General features: G+C 40.8%; 2 pseudogenes; one reads left to right on the top strand and one right to left on the bottom strand.

Moving 5' to 3' along the window:
* Positions 1 to 5,998: 5,998 nt before the first annotated feature.
* LOC129838167 (tetranectin-like) lies at positions 5,999 to 9,308 on the top strand (annotated as a pseudogene).
* Positions 9,309 to 15,591: 6,283 nt separating this feature from the next.
* Positions 15,592 to 18,257, bottom strand: LOC129837883 (calcium homeostasis modulator protein 5-like; annotated as a pseudogene).
* Between the last annotated feature and the right edge of the window lie 68 nt (positions 18,258 to 18,325).

Here is an 18,325-nt window from a genome sequence, read left to right as displayed (position 1 = left end):
TAGTTCCTTTTTTATGTCTTTGTGTTAGGTTGGTCAGGGCGTGAGTTGGGGTGGGTAGTCTATGTTCTTTTTTCTATGTTGTTGTATTGCTGTGTGTTTGGCCTGGTATGGTTGTCTGTCTGTCATTGTCTCTGATTGAGAATCATACTTAGGTAGCCTGTTTTCCCCATTTTGGTTGTGGGTGTTTATTTTCTGTTATAGTGTCTGTTCACCTTGCAGAACTGTTTCGTTTTCTCATCGTTGTTATTTTGTGTAGTGTTCAGTTTTAAATTAAAATATGACGAACACTTACCACGCTGCATTTTGGTCCTCTTCTCCTTCACCAGACGAGAATCGTTACACAATGTGAGCAAATGAGGTGAGATAAGGGAAGTAAAGGCAAAAAAAAGGCCAAGGTGGGGAAGTAAATACAATATAGCAAGTAAAAAAGAATGTGCAAAGTAGAGATAGAAATAATGGGGTGCAAAGGAGCAAAATAAATACAGTAGGGGGATAAAAACCGCCATAAAAAAGCCAGACTACGGTTTGCAACTGCACATGGGGACGAAGATTGTACTATTTGGAGAAATGTCCTCTGTTCTGATGAAACAATAATGGAACTGTTTGGCCATAATGACCATCGTTATGTTTGGAGGAAAAAGATGGAGGCTTGCAAGCCGAAGAACACCATCCCAACCGTGAAGCACGGGGTGGCAGCATCATGTTGTGGGGGTGCTTTGCTGCAGGAGGGACTGATGCACTTCACAAAATAGATGGCATCATGATAAAGAAAATTTATGTGGATATATTGAAGCAACATCTCAAGACATCAGTCAAGAAGTTAAAGCTTGGTCGCAAATGGATCTTCCAAATGGACAATGACCCCAAGCATACCTCCAAAGTTGTGGCAAAATGGCTTAAGGAAAACAAAGTCAACGTATTGGAGTGGCCATCACAAAGCTCTGACCTCAATCCTATAGAATATTTGTGGGCAGAACTGAAAAAGCGTGTGAGGGCATGGAGGCCTACAAACCTGACTCAGTTACACCAGCTCCGTTAGGAGGAATGGGCCAAAATTCACCCAACTTATTGTGGGAAGCTTGTGGAAGGCTACCCGAAACGTTTGACTCAAGTTAAGCAATTTAAAGACAATGCTACCCAATACTAATTGAGTGTATGTAAACTTCTAACCCACTGGGAATGTGATGAAAGAAATAAAAGCTGAAATAAATCATTCTCTCTACTATTATTCTGACATTTCACATCCTTAAAATAAAGTGGTGATCCTAACTGACCTAAGACAGGGAATTGTTACTAGGATTAAATGTCAGGAATTGTGAAAAACTGAGTTTAAATGTTTTACCGAATCAAATGTAACAAATAACTACATTTGTAATAAAGAAATGTACAAATGATACATTTATGGCAGCTACACTACCTATACAAAAGTATGTGGACACCTATTCAAATTAGTGGATTTAGCTATTTCAGCCACATTCGTTGCTGACAAGTGTATAAAATCGAGCACACAGCCATGCAATCTTCATAGACAAACATTGGCAGTAGAATGGCCTTACTGAAGAGCTCAGTGACTTTCAACGTGGCACCGTCATAGGATGCCACCTTTCCAACAAGTCAGTTTGTCAAATTTCTGCCCTGCTAGAGCTGCCCCGGTCAACTGTATGCTGTTATTGGGAAGTGGAAACGTCTAGGAGCAACAACGGCTCAGCTGCGAAGTGGTAGGCCACACAAGTGCTGAAGCACGCAGAACGTAAAAATCGTCTGTCCTCGGTTGCAACACTCACTACCAAGTTCCAAACTGCCTCTGGAAGCAACGTCAGCACAATAAGTGTTCATCAGGAGCTTCATAAAATGGGTTTCCATGACCGAGCAGCCACACACAAGCCTAAAATCACCATGTGCAATGCCAAGTGGTGTAAAGCTCGCCACCACTGGACTCTGGAGCAGTGGAAACACTATCTGGAGTGATGAATCCTGTCATCTGGCAGTCAGACAAACAAACCTGGGTTTGGCGGATGCCAGGAGAACGATACCTGCCCGAATGCATAGTGCCAACTGTCAAGTTTGGTGGAGGAGAAATAATGGCCTGGGGCTGTTTTTCATGGTTCCATGGTTCATGGTTCCTGGGGCTGTTTTTCCTTTAGTTCCAATGGAGGGAAATCTTAACACTACAGCATACAAAAGACATTCTAGATGATTCTGTGCTTCCAGCTTTGTGGCAGTTTTGGGAAGGCCCTTTCTTGTTTCAGCATGACAATGCCCCCATGCACAAAGCAAGGTCCATACAGAAATGGTTTGTTGAGATCAGTATGGAAGAACTTGACTGGCTTGCACAGAGCCCTGACCTCAACCCCTTCGAACACCTTTGGGATGAATTGGAACGCCAACTGCGATCAGTGCCCAATCTCACTACTGGCCTACATCACTAATGTTCTAGTGCCCGCAGCAATGTTCCAACATCTAGTGGAAATCCTTCCCAGATGAGTGGAGGCTGTTATAGCAACAAAGGGGGACCAACTCCATATTTATTCCCATGATTTTGAAATGAGATGTTCAACAAGAAGGTGTCCACATACTTTTGGTCATGTAGTGTATATACAGTACCAGTAAAAAGTTTTGACACGGCCTCCCGAGTGGGGCAGTGGTCTAAGGCATGGCATCGCAGTGCTAGCTGTGCCACTAGAGATTCTGGTTCGAGTCCAGGCTCTGTCACAGCGGGCCGTGACCGGGAGACCATGGGACGGTTGGCCCAGCGTCGTCCGGGTTAGGGGAGGGTTGGCCAGCAGGGATGTCCTTGTCCAATCGTGCTCTAGCGACTCCTGTGGCGGGCGCATGCACGCTGACCAGGTCGCCAGGTGTACGGTGTTTCCTACAACACATTTGTGCGGCTGGCTTCCGGGTTAAGTGGGCATTATGTCAAGAAGCAGTGCGGATTGGTTGGGTTGTGTTTTGGAGGAAGCGCGGCTCTCGACCTTCGCCTCTCCCGGGTCCGTACGGAGTTGCAGCGAGGGGACAAGACTGTAACTACCAATTGGATACCACGAAGTTGGGGGAAAATGTAGGAACCAAAAAAGAGTTATATTTGAGATTCTTAAAAGTAGCCACCCTTTGCCTTGATGACAGCTTTGCACACTCTTGGCATTCTCTCAACCAATGATAATAAATAATTCAATTCAGTAATATGAGATATGTATATAAAACATTTAGCAGATGCGCTTATCCTGGGCGACTTACAGTAAGTGCATTTATATTTAGACAGCTTGGTGAGACAACCACATATCACATTCAAATATACAGTATATAAACATTCCATTCCACCTAAACATTGGATATACAGCGCCTTTAGAAAGTGTTCATACCCCTTGACCTATTCCACATGTTGTTGTGTTACAGCCATAAGTCAAAATGTATCAAGCGTATTAAAAAAATCTCACCAATCTACACACAATACCCCATAATGACAAATTTAAAACATATTTACAGTTGCAAATGTATTGAACAATGAAATACAGAACTATCTCATTTGCATAAGTATTCAAACCCCTGAGTCAATACTTTGTAGAAGCACCTTTGGTAGTGATTACAGCTGAGTCTTTCTGGGTAAGTCTCTTCTGGGTAAGATATTTCCACACCTGGATTATAAAATATTTGCCCGTTATTATTTTCAAAATCCTTCAAGCTCTGTCCAATTGGCTGTTGGTCATTGTTAGACAACCATTTTCAGGTCTTGCCATAGATTTTCAAGTAGATTTAAGTCAAAACTGTAACTCGGCCACTCAGGAACATTCACTGTCTTCTTGGTAAGCAACTCCAGTGTAGATTTGAATTCATCTCCCGGTGTCTGGTGGAAAGCAGACTGAACCAGGTTTTCCTCTAGGATTTTGCCTGTGCTTAGCTACATTCCATGTATTTTTTTATCCTGAAAAACTCCCCAGTCGTTAATGATTACAAGCATACCCATAACATTATGCAGCCACCACTATGTTTGAAAATATGGAGAGTGGTACTCAGTTTGTGTTGTATTGTATTTGGCCCTAACCTAACACTTTGTATTCTTGACAAAAAGTTACTTTAGTTGCAAACAGGATGCATGTTTTGGAATATTTTTAATCTGTACAGGCTTCATTCTTTTTACTCTGTCATTCATGTTAGTATTGTGGAGTAGGAAGGAGGAAGGACACCTGTATCTCTGTAGTGACTGTGTGTTGATACACCATACAAAGTGGAATTAATAACGTCACCGGCAGGTAGCCTAGTGGTTAGAGTGTTGAGAAAGTAACCGAAAGGTTGCTAGATCGAATCCCTGAGCTGACAAGGTAAAAAGCTGTCGTTCTGCCACTGAAGAAGACAGTTAACCCACTGTTCCTAGGCCGTCATTGTAAATAAGAATTTGTTCTTAACTGACTTGCCTAGTTAAATAAAATAAAATAGAAAACATGCTAAACGGGATATTCAATGTCTGCTCATTTTTTTTACCCATCTACGAATAGGTGCCCTTCTTTGTGTGGCATCATGAAACCTCCCTCGTCTTTGTTGTCGTATCTGTGTTTGAAATTCACTGCTCGACTGAGGGACCTACCAGATAATTTTTTGTGTGGGTACAGAGATGAGGTAGTCATTCAAAAAGAATGTTAAACACTGTTATTGCACACAGAGTGAGTCCATGCAACTTATTATATGACTTGTTAAGCCAGTTTATACTCCTGAACTTATTTAAGGCTTGCCATAACAAAGAGGTTGAATGCTTATTGACTCAGCTTTTCATTTTGTATTCATTTGTAAACATTTCTAAAAACACAATACCACTTTGGCATTATGGGGTATTGTGTGTAGGCCAGTGAAAAGAAATCTAAATTCAATCTATTTTAAATTCAGGCTGTAACACAACAAACTGTGGGAAAAGTCAAGGGGTGTGAGTACTTTCTGCAGGCACTGTATAGCGTTTTGTCAAAAACTTTTTTAAACACATCTAACATTTTATGAATAAAAAAATCTGAGAACAGTAATATTTTACACACACATGAAGGTACGATAAGTAATCATTTCTGATGAAAAAACGCAAATGTGAGAGAGAAAAAATGATACAGCGTTTTGGAAATAAACTCTTCTTATACTCCCCCACAGCAATGAAACGTGTGAGATATATTTGCATTTTGGCATGGCCACAAGTTTGAGACAGCTCTCATAGATTCGGTTAGCAATGGGAATCTGTGGTCTGCGCATGTGAAATACAAAAACAAACACACACTCCAAAGCACACTCTTTTCATGGCGTAAGGCTGCCACGTGTCAGCAAATCCTTGTCCAGCTAGCTGAGAACAACCAGATGCAGGGTCTATGGAGCCCCCAATCCACCCAACCCTTAGCCCATTGGAGCCCCTGGAACAAAGAAAATGCACTCCCTGGACCTCAGACAGTACTCTACTACAATTAGAACATATGTCTGTAAAGAGTGCCTGAGTTTACTAATACAACTTTGTCACATTTTGTTATGGTACTAGATGCACAGGCTAACAGTTATAGTCCTAATGTTTATACAAGGTTATACTAATTCTGCTTTGTTCATTTAATTCTAATTGCCCGACAACGTGTTGTTCAATTTAGAATACAAGGTACAGGGGAAAATACGTAGGCCAATGGTAAAATAGGAATTGGCCCTTAAATGTTTCATTATGGGAACCAAAAAGGAAGCATATGGGTAACCTCTGTTAACACGTAGAGCTAATGTCACTCCCGCCTCAACAGGGCTAAAAAGTCATCAATGAACATCCTGCGCATAAAAAATAAAAAGGGAATAAAAGAACAAACGTCAGTTTGACATCTGTTAAACATTTGTTCTCTCAAAGGTGAGATTTCCTCTGTCAACTCCCACAGTGGCAATTCTCGAAACAGATTTTTCCTGACTTGTAGTGGAAACATAAACTATCATTTACACATCATATCAGTAGAAAAATAGGCAACTAAGACATACACGTGCATGGCTTCTCGGGTAATCCACATTCCAACAGACCTCATCTAAGAAAAAGGGCGGAAAGACAGGTAGGACACATTTTATCTCCATGTGGAAAGAATTATATGTTTTTTCTAAATGTTCAATATGTTGGAGTCAATGTTAGCTTATCATTTACTTTGGGTAGATAAGAAGTCGAGCACAATACTGCTCAACCATAAACCGTCCTCCTTGGTATAGTTTTAGTTGTAAAACTGTGTTGATTCTACTCCAATTTCGTCAACATTAGATGCTGAAAATAATGCTGCCATTGAGGAGCTAAAGACACAGATTGATAACGTTGTGCTGGAGTTGAAAGAGCAGCAAGCCTTGCAATCGGGTAAAGGGATATGTTACTGTTGATATTTCAAACGGAGTGCTCTAATCTCAGTGAAAACGCAAGTCACAAGTGATCTGGTTGTGCTATTCTATTGTGGTGCCATAAGGAGATCTTAGAGTCCACTTCACATGACAGGGAGCACCTGTGCCCGGCAACAGGGAATGTATTGCATTGGTCAAGGGAAGTTGTTTAGTCTGCATTCAACTTGTGGTGTTGACTAAACATTCCTATTTAAAGTACTAACAGAAGGATACGCTATATTCAAACAGTAGGCCTAGATGATAAAGTATGCCCTCAAAGCATACATGTATTGATATGCAGTGCCTTCAGAAAGTATTCATACTCCTTGACTTGTTCCTCATTTTGTTGTTTACAGCCTGAATTCAAAATGTATTAAATATATGTTTTTTTCTCATCCATCTACACACAATACTCCATAATGACAAAGTGAAAACAAGTTTTTAGGGATTTTATCATATTTATTGAAAATTAAATAGAGACATATCTAATTTACATCAGTATTCATACCCCTGAGTAAATACATGTTAGGATTACCTTTGGCAGCAACTACAGCTGCGAGTCTTTCTGGGTAAGTATTTGCACACGTGGATTGTACAATATTTGCCCATGGTTCTTTTCTAAATTCTTCAAGCTCTGTCAAATTGGTAGTTGCTAGACAACCATTTTCAAGTCTTGCCATAGATTTTCAATCAGATTTACTGTAAATTAAAACTGTAATTCACCCACTCAGGAACATTCACTGTCTTCTTGGTAAACAACTCCAGTGTACATTTGGCCTTTGGTTCTTGTCCTGCTGAAAGATCAATTCCTCTCCCAGTGTCTGATGGAAAGCAGAGTGAACCAGGTTTTCCTCTAGGATTTTGCCTGTCCTTAGCTCAGTTTTGTTTTTTTATGTCCTGAAAAACTCCCCAGTCCGAAACGATTACAAGCATACCCATAAAATGATGCAGCCACCACTATGCTTGAAAATATGAAGAGTGGTACTCAGCAATGTGTTGTATTGGATTTGATTTGCCCCAAACTTAGCATTTTGTATTCAGGACAATTGCTTTTTTTGCAGTATTACTTTAGTGTCTTGTTGCAAACAGGATGCATGTTTGGAATATTTTTATTCTGTACAACCTTCCTTCTTTTCACTCTGTCATTTAGGTTAGTATTGTGGAGTAACTACAATGTTGTTGATCCAGCCTCAGTTTTCTCCTATCACAGCCATTAAACTCTGTAACTGTTTTAAAGTCCCTATTGTCCTCATGGTGAAATCCCTGAGCGGTTTCCTTCCTCTCCTGCAACTGAGTCAGGAAGGACACCTGTATATTTGTAGTGACTGGGTGTATCGATACACCATCCAATGTGTAATTATTAACTTCACCACGCTCAAAGGGATGTTCACTGTATGCTTTTAAAATGTTCACCCATCTACCAATAGGTGCCCTTTGCGAAGCATTGGAAAACCTCCCTGGTCTTTGTGGTTGAATCTATTTGAAATTCCCTGTTTGACCAAAGTACCTTACAGATACAGTGCCTTCAGAAAGTAAACATACCCCTTGACTTATTTCACATTTTGTTGTGTTACAGCGAGAATTCAAAATGGATTAGATATATGTTTTTCTCTCACCTATCTACACACAATACCTCAAAATGACAAAGTGACAACATGTTTTTAGAAATGTTATCAAATTTATTGAAAATTAAATACAGAAATATCTAATTTACATAATTATTCATACCACTGAGTCAATACTTTGTAGAAGCACCTTTGGAAGCAATTACAGCTGTGAATCTTTCTGTGTAAATCACCAAGAGCTTTCCACACCTGGATTGAGCAAGATTTGCAGATTATTCTTTTCTAAATTCTTCAAGCTCTGTCAATTTTCTTGTTGATCATTGCTATACAACCATTTTCAAGTCTTGGAATAGATTTTCAAGCAGATTTAAGCCAAACCTGTAACTCATGAACATTCACAGTCTTCTTGGTAAGCGACTCCAGTGTACATTTGGCCCTGTGTTTTAAGTTATTGTCCTGCTGAAAGGTGAATTAATCTCCCAGTGTCTGGTAGAAAGCAGACTGAACCAGGTGTTCTCTAGGATTTAGCCTGTACTTAGCTCTATTCCATTTCTGCTCAACTGAGGGACCTTACAGATAATTGAATGTGCGGAGTACTTATTTATGAACGCTTATTTACTCAAGACATTTCAGCTTTTCAGTTTTAATTAATCTGTAAAAAATATTTTTAAACACAATTCTACTTTGACACTATGGGGTATTGTGTGTAGGCCAGTGACTACAAAATCTAAATGTAATCCATTATAAATTCAGCCTGCAACACAATAAAATGTAGAAAAAGTTAAAGGGTGTGAATACTTTCTGAAGGCACTGTACGGCAGTACAATACATATGAACGGATCTGGGATACACAGTTTCTGTCATTATCTTGTATTTTAATCCAAAGTTTTCTGTGACGATGTTGTGGACATTGGGATGTCTATCAAATCCAACTTTGATATATATTTTCTTCCAGTTTGCCTGAAAGGCATCAAGAGTTTTGGCAAGTGTTTCCTGGCCGCCGCCGCTAAGACCTAGCTTATCGTTGTCATCCCCTGTCAGAGGGGTGCTGATTGTGCCCCTCTGACAGGGGATGACTGCATTACTAAAGGGAGCACAATCAGCACCCCTCTGACAGGAAATGACAACGATAAGCTCGTCGACTACGTCCACTGGAGCATCGGCCCTGAGGAACACATTTGGCTGGGCATCAATGACATGGTGACTGAGGGGGAATGGCTCGACCAGGCGGGCACCAACCTGCGCTTTAAGAACTGGGAGACTGACATCACCAACCAACCAGACAGTGGACATACCCACAACTGTGCCATCCTTTCCACCACTGCCAATGGAAAGTGGTTTGATGAGAGCTGTCGTGCTGAGAAGGCATCTGTCTGCGAGTTCAACATAATCTGAGAGCCAACCACTTTTCTTCTGTTGTATCAGTGTTAACATCTACAATGTTTATACATTAATATATTTTTTAAAATGTGTATTTTATTAGTATCCCCAATGGCGACTGCTAGTCTTACTGGGGTCTGACAAATCATGAAAAAAAATACTACAGAAAAAAGACTTGACAATTTACATACAGTACATTTAAAAATATCAACATGTGGTGTGCGTGTGTGTTTGTATCTATTATTTATACATACGTCAGTACATACACAACAAGTAGGCCACATGGGGGATAAGAGTTGTGAGGTGTGGATTTTTGTATTTATTTTTGATCAGGTTTGCTGTTCACTTGTGCTATATGAGATGAAAGGGAGTTCCAAGCAATCATGGCTCTGTATAATACTGGACGTTTCCTCGAATTTGTTCTGGACCTGGGGACTGTGAAAAGACCCCTGGTGGCATGTCTGGCGGGGTAAGTGTGTCAGTCCTGTGTGTAAGTTGACTGTGCAAACTAATTGGAATTTCCAACATGGGAATGTTTCTTATAAAAACAAGAAGCGATGCAGTCTCTCCTCAACTTTGAGCCTAGAGAGACTGGCATGCATATCATTGATATTAGCCCTCTGATTGCAATGAAGAGAAAAACGAGACGCTCTGTTCTGTGCCAGCTGCAACTTAACTAGGTCGTACTTTGCAGCACTTTACCATATGGCTGGGCAATAATCAAGATAAGATACAAATGAAGCCTACAAGACTTGCTTTGTGGAGTCTGGTGTCAAAAAAGCAGAGCATCTATTTATCACGTACAGACCTCTCCCCATCTTTACAACCATTGAATCAATATGTTTTGACTGTGACGTTTACAATGGTAACACTAATGAATTTAGTCTCCACCAACTTGCTCAACAGACACACCATTCATTACCAGAATCAGCTGAGGTCTAGAACTTAGGGAATTATGTGTATTATGTTTTGACTGTGACAGTTTACAATCTATGGTAACACTAATGAATTTTGTCTCCTCAACTTGCTCAACAGCCACACCATTCATTACCAGAATCAGCTGAGGTCTAGAACTTATTTGTACCGAATACAATGCTCTTAGTTTAAGAGATGTTCAGGACCAGTTTATTACTGGCTACTCATTTAATGCCAGGTCATTGGTCAAAATAGAAAAGAGTAGCGGGCCAAGAGAGCTGCCGTGCGACACACCACACAGTCCATGTTTAACATTAGAGAAGCTTCCATTAAATAAAACCTTCTCTGTTCTATTAGATAGATAGCTCTTTTTTTAAAGTTTAAAAGCCATAACACATACATTGTTTCAACAACAGGTTATGGTCAATCATATCAAAGGCTGCACTGAAATCTAACAGTGCAGCTCCCACAAAATCTTCTTAATATCAATTTCTTTCAACCACTCATCAGTCACTTGTGTCAGTGCAGAAAATGTTGTGTCCTCTTCTCTATAAGCATGCTGAAAGTCTGTTGTTAATTTGTTTACACAAAAATTTGCTGTAACTCGGCCACTCAGGAACATTTACTGTCTTCTTAATAAGCAACTCCAGTGTAGATTTGGCCTTGTGTTTAAGGTTATTGTCCTGCTGAAAGGTTAATCCATCTCCCAGTGTCTGGTGGAAAGCAGACTGAACCAGGTTTTCCTCTAGGATTTTGCCTGTGCTTAGCTCCATTCCATTTCTCTCTATCCTGAAAAACTCCCCAGTACTTAACGATGGCAAGCATTCCCATAACATGATGCAGCCACCAACCACTATGCTTGAAAATATGGCGAGTGGTACTCAGTAATGTGTTGTATTGGATTTACCTCAAACAAAACACGTTGTATTCAGTACAAAATGTTAATTGCTTTGCCACATTTTTTGCAGTATTACTTTAGTACCTTGTTGCAAACAGGATATTTGTATTCTGTACAGGCTTCCTTCTTTTCACTCTGTTAATTAGGTTAGTATTGTGGAGTAACTACAATGTTGTTGATCCTTCCTCAGTTTTCTCCTATCACAGCCTTTTAACTCTGTAACTGTTCTAAAGTTACCATGGTGAAATCCCTGAGCGGTTTCCTTCCTCTCTGGCAACTGAGTTAGGAAGGACGCCTGTATATTTGTATTAACTGGGTGTATTTACACCATCCACAGTGTAATTAATAACTTCACCATGCTCAAAAGGTATTCCATAGCTCAAAGGATATTCAATGTCTGCTTCTTTTTTTCCTATCTACAGTTGAAGTCAGAAGTTTACATACACTTAGGTTGGAGTCATTAAATCTCGTTTTTCAACCACTCCACAAATTTCTTGTTAACAAACTATTTATTTATTTATTTTACCTTTATTTAACTAGGCAAGTCAGTTAAGAACAAATTCTTATTTTCAATGACGGCCTAGGAACAGTGGGTTAACTACCTTGTTCAGGGGCAGAACGACTATAACGACTAGTTAACAAACTATAGTTTTGGCAAGTCGGTTAGGACATCTACTTTGTGCATGACACAAGTAATTTGTCCAACAATTGTTTACAGACAAATTATTTAACTGTAACACAATTCCAGTGGGTCAGAAGTTTACATACACTGAGCCTTTAAACAGCTTGGAAAATTCCAGAAAAAGATGTCATGGCTTTAGAAGCTTCTGATAGGCTAATAGACAACATTTGAGTCAATTGGAGGTGTACCTGTGGATGTATTTCAAGGCCTACCTTCAAACTCAGTGCCTCTTTGCTTGACATGATGGGAAAAATCCAAAGAAATCAGCCAAGACCTCAGAAAAGAAATTGGAGACCTCCACAAGTCTGGTTCATCCTTGGGAGCAATTTACAAATGCCTGAAGGTACCACGTTCATCTGTACAAACAATAGCATGCAAGTATTAACACCATGGGACCACGCAGCCGTCATACCGCTCAGGAAGGAGATGCATTCCGTCTCCTAGAGATGAACGTACTTTGCTGCGAAAAGTGAAAATCAATCCAGCAAAGGACCTTGTGAAGATGCTGGAGGAAACAGGTACAAAAGTATCTACATCCACAGTAAAACGAGTCCTATATTGACATAACCTGAATGGCCGTTCAGCAAGGAAGAAGCCACTACTCCAAGACCGCCATAAAAAAGCCAGACTACGGTTTGCAAAAAAGGGGGAAGCTTGCAAGCCGAAGAACATCATCCCAACCGTGAAACACGGGGGTGGCAGCATCATGTTGTTGGGGTGCTTTGCTGCAGGACGGATTGGTGCACTTCACAAAATAGATGGCATCATGAGGCAGGAAATGATGTGGATATATTGAAGCAACATCTCAAGACATCAGTCAGGAAGTTAAAGCTTGGTCACAAATGGGTCTTCCAAATAGGCAATGACCCCAAGAATTGTGGGTTGTGGCAAAATGGCTTAAGGACAACAAAGTCAAGGTCTTGGAGTGGCCATCCCAAAGCCCTGACCTCAATCCTATAGAAAATGTGTGGGCAGAACTGAAAAAGCGTGTGAGAACATGGAGGCCTACAAACCTGACTCAGTTACACCAGCTCTGTCAGGAGGAATGGGCCAAAATTCACCCAACTTATTGTGGGAAGCTTGTGGAAGGCTACCCAAAATGTTTGACCTAAGTTAAACAATTCAAAGGCAATACTACCAAATACTAATTGAGTGTATGTAAACTTCCGACTTCAACTGTATTTGCATCAACATTAGCTTTTTGTACTAAACAAATGTCTTAACAGGGTTACATATTCATTTCTAGGGCACGTGCTTCAGATGTAGCTGGAATTAATATAGGCCCAACATAGGCTATACAGTATCTCAATCAATTTTGTTCCTGAATTTTATGTTGTGCTCCTAACCTTTTTAATTTGGGAGCATTCGTGCTGATTGATTTATTTTTATTCAGTGCCCTGCCTATTAGTAAAATTAAACCAAATTTGGAGTTCATTTGAGTTGATTTCAGCTGATTTGGCCATTAGAAAAATACACGCTCCATTCCCTTTGACTGTTACCTTGTGGCAAAAGTTAGCCGAAGTTTGTAGTGGCTGTTTATTAAAGAAGACCGAACCATGGAATACAGCTTTTCCTGGCCCATAGATCTACACTGAGTGTACAAAACATTAAGGACACCTGCTCTTTCCATGTCCTTGACTTACCAGGTGAGTCCAGGTGAAAGCTATGATCTCTTATTGGTGTCACTTGTTAAATCCACTTCAGTCAGTGTATATGAAGAGGAGGAGACAGGTTAAAGAAGGATTTTTAAGCCTTGAGACAATTGAGACATGGATTGTGTAAGTGTGTCATTCAGAGGGTTAATGGGCAAGTCACAAGATTTCAGTGCAATTGAAAAGAGTATGGTAATAAGTGCCAGGCACACCAGTTTGTGTCAAGAACTGCAATGCTGCTGGGTTTTTCCTGCGCAACAGTTTCCTGTGTGTATCAAGAATGGTCCACCACCCAAAGGACATCCAGCCAACTTGATACAACTGTGGGAAAGCATTTGTATTTGTATTTATTATGGATCCCCATTAGCTACTCTTCCTGGTGTCCAGCAAAATTAAGGCAGTTTACACAATTTTGAAATACAATACATTCACAGATTTCACAACACACTATGTGCCCTCAGGCCCCTACTCCACCACATATCTACAGTAATAGTCAACATGGGCCAGTATCCTTGTGGAATGCTTTCGACGCCTTGTAGAGTCCATGCCCCCAACGAATTGAGGCTGTTCTGAGGGCAAAAGGACCAGGTACAACTCAATATTAGGAAAGTGTCTTTAATGTTTTGTACAGTCAGTGTATAGTTCTTTAAAAAAAATGCCTTCTGACCTTCCAAGACTGAGGAAACAAAGCATTCAACAGTAATGAAAGTTATCCATTACATATACTGTAGAGAGCTGAGATGAGAAGCACTTGGTGCCTGAGGCCCTGGGTTGTCTGAGAAGGCAGGTCTTAACGCGTACACCTAGTGTCTTCCGAAAGTATTCACACACCTTGACTTTTTCCACATTGTTGGGTTACAGCCTGAATTGACCCATACAAAATACTCCATCATGTCAAAGCGGAATTAGGTTTTTATTCGATTTTTTACAAATCAATTAAAAATGAATAGCTGAAATGTCTTCGAGTCAATAAATATTCAACCACTTTGTTATGGCAAGCCTAAATAAGTTCAGGAGTGGAAATGTACTTAAAAAGTCACATAATAAGTTGCATAGACTCAATCTGTGTGCAACAATAGTGTTTAACATTACTTTTGAATGACTACCTCATCTCTGTACCCCACACATACACTTACCTGTAAGGTCCCTCAGTTGAGCAGTGAATTTCAAACACAGATACAACCACAAACACCAAGGAGGTTTTCCAATGCCTCGCAAAGAAGGGCACTTATTGATAGATGGGTACAAAAAAAAATGACAAATATCCCTTTGAGCATGGTGAAGTTGTTAATTACACTTTGTATGGTGTATAAATACACCCAGTCACTGTGGCTGTGATAGGACAAAACTGAGGATGTATCAACAACATTGTATTTACTCCACAATACTAGCCTAATTGACAGAGTAAAAAGAAGGAAGCCTCTACAGAATATAAATATTCCAAACATGCATCCTGTCTGCAACAAGGCACAAACGTAATACTGCAAAAAATGTGGCAAAGCAATTCACTTTGTCCTGAATACAAAGTATTATCTTTGGGAAAAAAAATCCAATACAACACATTACTGAGTACCACTCGCCATATTTTCAAGCATAGTGGTGGCTGCATCATGTTATGGGTATGCTTGTAATCATTAAGGACTTGGGAGTTTTCAGGATAAGAACTAAACGGAATGGAGTTAAGCACAGGCACAATCTTAGAAGAAAACCTGGTTCAGTCTGCTTTCCACCAGACACTGGCAGATTAATTCACCTCTCAGCAAGACAATAACCTAAAACACAAGGCCAAATCTACACTTGCTTACTAAGAAGACAGTGAATGTTCCTGAGTGGCCAAGTTACAGTTTTGACCTAAATCTACTTCAAAATCTATTCCAAGATCTGAAAATCGTTGTCTAGCAATGATCAACAACCAGCTTGAAGAATTTTGAAAATAATGGGCAAATGATGCACAATCCAAGTTTGGAAATCTTAGAGACTTGTCCAGATAGAGTCACAGATGTAATCGCTGCCAAAGGTGCTTCTGCAAAGTCTTGACTCAGGGGTGTGAATAATTATGTAAATTCGAACATTTCAATATTACATTTGCAAAAATTTATAAAAACATGTTGTCATCATGGGGTATTGTGTGTAGACAGGTGAGAAACAAAATCAATTTAACAAATGTTTTATTCAGGCTGTAACACAACAAAATGTGGAACACATCAAGGGGTATGAAAACTTTCCGAAGGCACTGTAACTACACCGATATGGCTGCATTCTCCCCTTAGTCAAACATGGTGGAATGTGGACAGTTTTAACACACAAACTCACCACCCTAAAATGGTTTTATCAGGCATAATGCAACATGTTCAAATAAGGTTCTATGTACAGGTTAATTTAGTGCTTACACATTACATGGTTTTACAGATGTTAGAAAGGAGAAGAACAAAAAACAAACAGGGGCCACTAAATCTTTTGTAGATTCCAGTGAGAATATCCCGTATGTCATACATGATTTATTACCTCTTCATTTGTGAGTTACTGACTACTATTGACATTAATAACTGAACAGGAAGGCAGTAATGGCAGACCGAAACGTATTGCTTGGACAAGACTAGTTATCCCCAAATTACCGTACAACATAAAGTGAGCTGCTTCACTTGTACCATCATAGAAAGACACTTTAAGATTGTGCTCAAGTTGTCATAATTCTATAAACATTGAGTTGTGTAAACATTTCAAGCAAATTGCATGTTACAACTCTGTCATGCATGTAGCGTTCATGGTGTGGTGCAATACTACATACAAAATTCCATATTAAAACTACACAATTACAATATCTCTCCTACCATTATCTACCAGTAAAGTGAACGAAATGCCTCAAAGGCATGTCAAAGAGAGGTAGAGGAGACTTTTTCAAATCAGCAGACAAGAAGCCCTGCTGCTTTACCACTTCTGCAATGGCTGCATTCTTTGGTAATCACTGCTGTGTCACTGGTAATGACTTCCTGAATGGTGTTCTGTGTAGATCAGTGCTTTGGGGGAAAATGCAGGCGACAACGCCTCTCCTCAGTCTGTGAGCTAAATCTATAGTATATACTGCATGTCATTTATAAAAGGTCAAACAAATAGGATATACTATAATTCATACACTGTCAATAGAAAAAGTTTAAAACAATGTCCCCAATGTAGTGTTCGTGAAATAAATCTGCATTCTTCTCTGGATATGTATTTATATGACATTATCCACGCCTCTCTCAGGTCATCTCTGTGTCGTGGTCAAGCGCCATGACTGGTCTTTTTTCAGGGCAGTAGTCTCTCGTCATCACGCTCCACATACCTCTGCAGGGTGCTGTAGTACTGCTCACTCTTGGAGAAGGTGTAGAGGGCCGAGATCTCCTCCCAGGCCTTGTGGTTGGGGAATGGGAATACTTCCGGTTCGCGGTTCTCAAAAAAGCTCTTCAGGTTCCTCTCGGCCAGCTTGGATGCGTACTCCATAGCGAATGTGTCGAACTGCTCCTTCTCCTTTTCTACGTAGTACTTCCAGAAGGTGAGCTGCAGGTAGCTCACCTTCGAGCGGCAGTTGGTGTAGCAGGTCCCGAGGAGCCCTAGTACGGCTGAAATGATGATAATACACCAGCCTAGTATCTGGGGATGACAGGAACCAAAACTCACGCTCACATAAAATGAATAAAGAATGCCAACCGTTTTTTCAATAATAATAATAATTATCAAACAAATAATTGTTTGATAATTATTATTTGGTAATAAACTCCAATAGTGTTGCTTACAGCCAACTGAATTACAGATAGTAAAGTATATCAATGAATCACGCCTTCATTTTGGTCTGACTCGTACCAGCATTTGCAGCTGAGAAATATGACATTGAAAAATATGACGTTCCACCATACAAAAGTCACAAACAGGGCCTGACTGCTGCTTGCACTCACCTGTGACTGAGCCCGGAACATGAGCAACAGTTCCATGTTCAAGTCACTGGGCAGGTTGGACTTGCTGCAGGGCACACGGGCCAGCTCCTCCCGGCACATCAAAGTCCTGTTCTTACAGAACATATCCAGCACCAGGTCATTATCCAGCCCACTGACGGCACACTCGTAGAAGGTCCCGTTCAACAGTGCCACACACAGCCACATGATAGGGGCCACGCAGGCACCGGAGAAGATTTTGAAAAAAACCTTGAGGCAGGTGAAACAGTTGCCCCCGGGGCATAGCTTAACGGGGTTGAGGCAACAGCCAGTGTAGAGACGCCACAGCCTGCTGCTGAAGAAAAGACCCAGCACCAGCAGAACCAGGCCTGGGCCCAGCAGGAAGGTCATGCCGTATGCAAAGTTCTGGTCGTGGTTGCAGGGGCACTGGAAGGAGACCATGGAGAAGATCCGCTCTCCCCCGATGGTCAGGATGGCCATGAAGCTGTAGCCAATGGTGGCCTTCTGGTTCATGAAAAAGCGCAGGACGGTCTGGAAGTTATCCATGGTGTCGACAAGGAGTTTTCACGCACGCTCAGCAAAAAAACAAAATAACGCACAGAGGATGAAGAATTCAAAGAGGAAAAATAAGGCAGTGAAATAGTGTTGACGCAAAGGGTTGCGTCTCCAACACTCCCTCCACTTCCTGTGCTGTCTGAGCCGAAGACGAACACAAGCACACTGAAGCTCTTCTGAGCCAATTTCTGCCCCTCCCTTTCCCTCCCTCTTGGTCTTTCTCTTTCAATCTTCCTCTCTCACCGACTCCTCCCTCCTTTCCTCACTTTATCCCTCTTTCCCACCCTTGTCCAAACTCTTAATCCAATGAGATTGTATTCTCCAACTCTCAAAACCCACTCTGATTCTTCCTTCTAAATGTCCTTCTCTCCCACCCCCACCCCCACCCCCCCTCCTTTCCT

This window comes from Salvelinus fontinalis, chromosome 38, assembly GCF_029448725.1.
Source record: "Salvelinus fontinalis isolate EN_2023a chromosome 38, ASM2944872v1, whole genome shotgun sequence".
Classification (NCBI taxonomy): domain Eukaryota; kingdom Metazoa; phylum Chordata; class Actinopteri; order Salmoniformes; family Salmonidae; genus Salvelinus; species Salvelinus fontinalis.
This window is presented reverse-complemented; position numbering and strand designations above follow the sequence as displayed.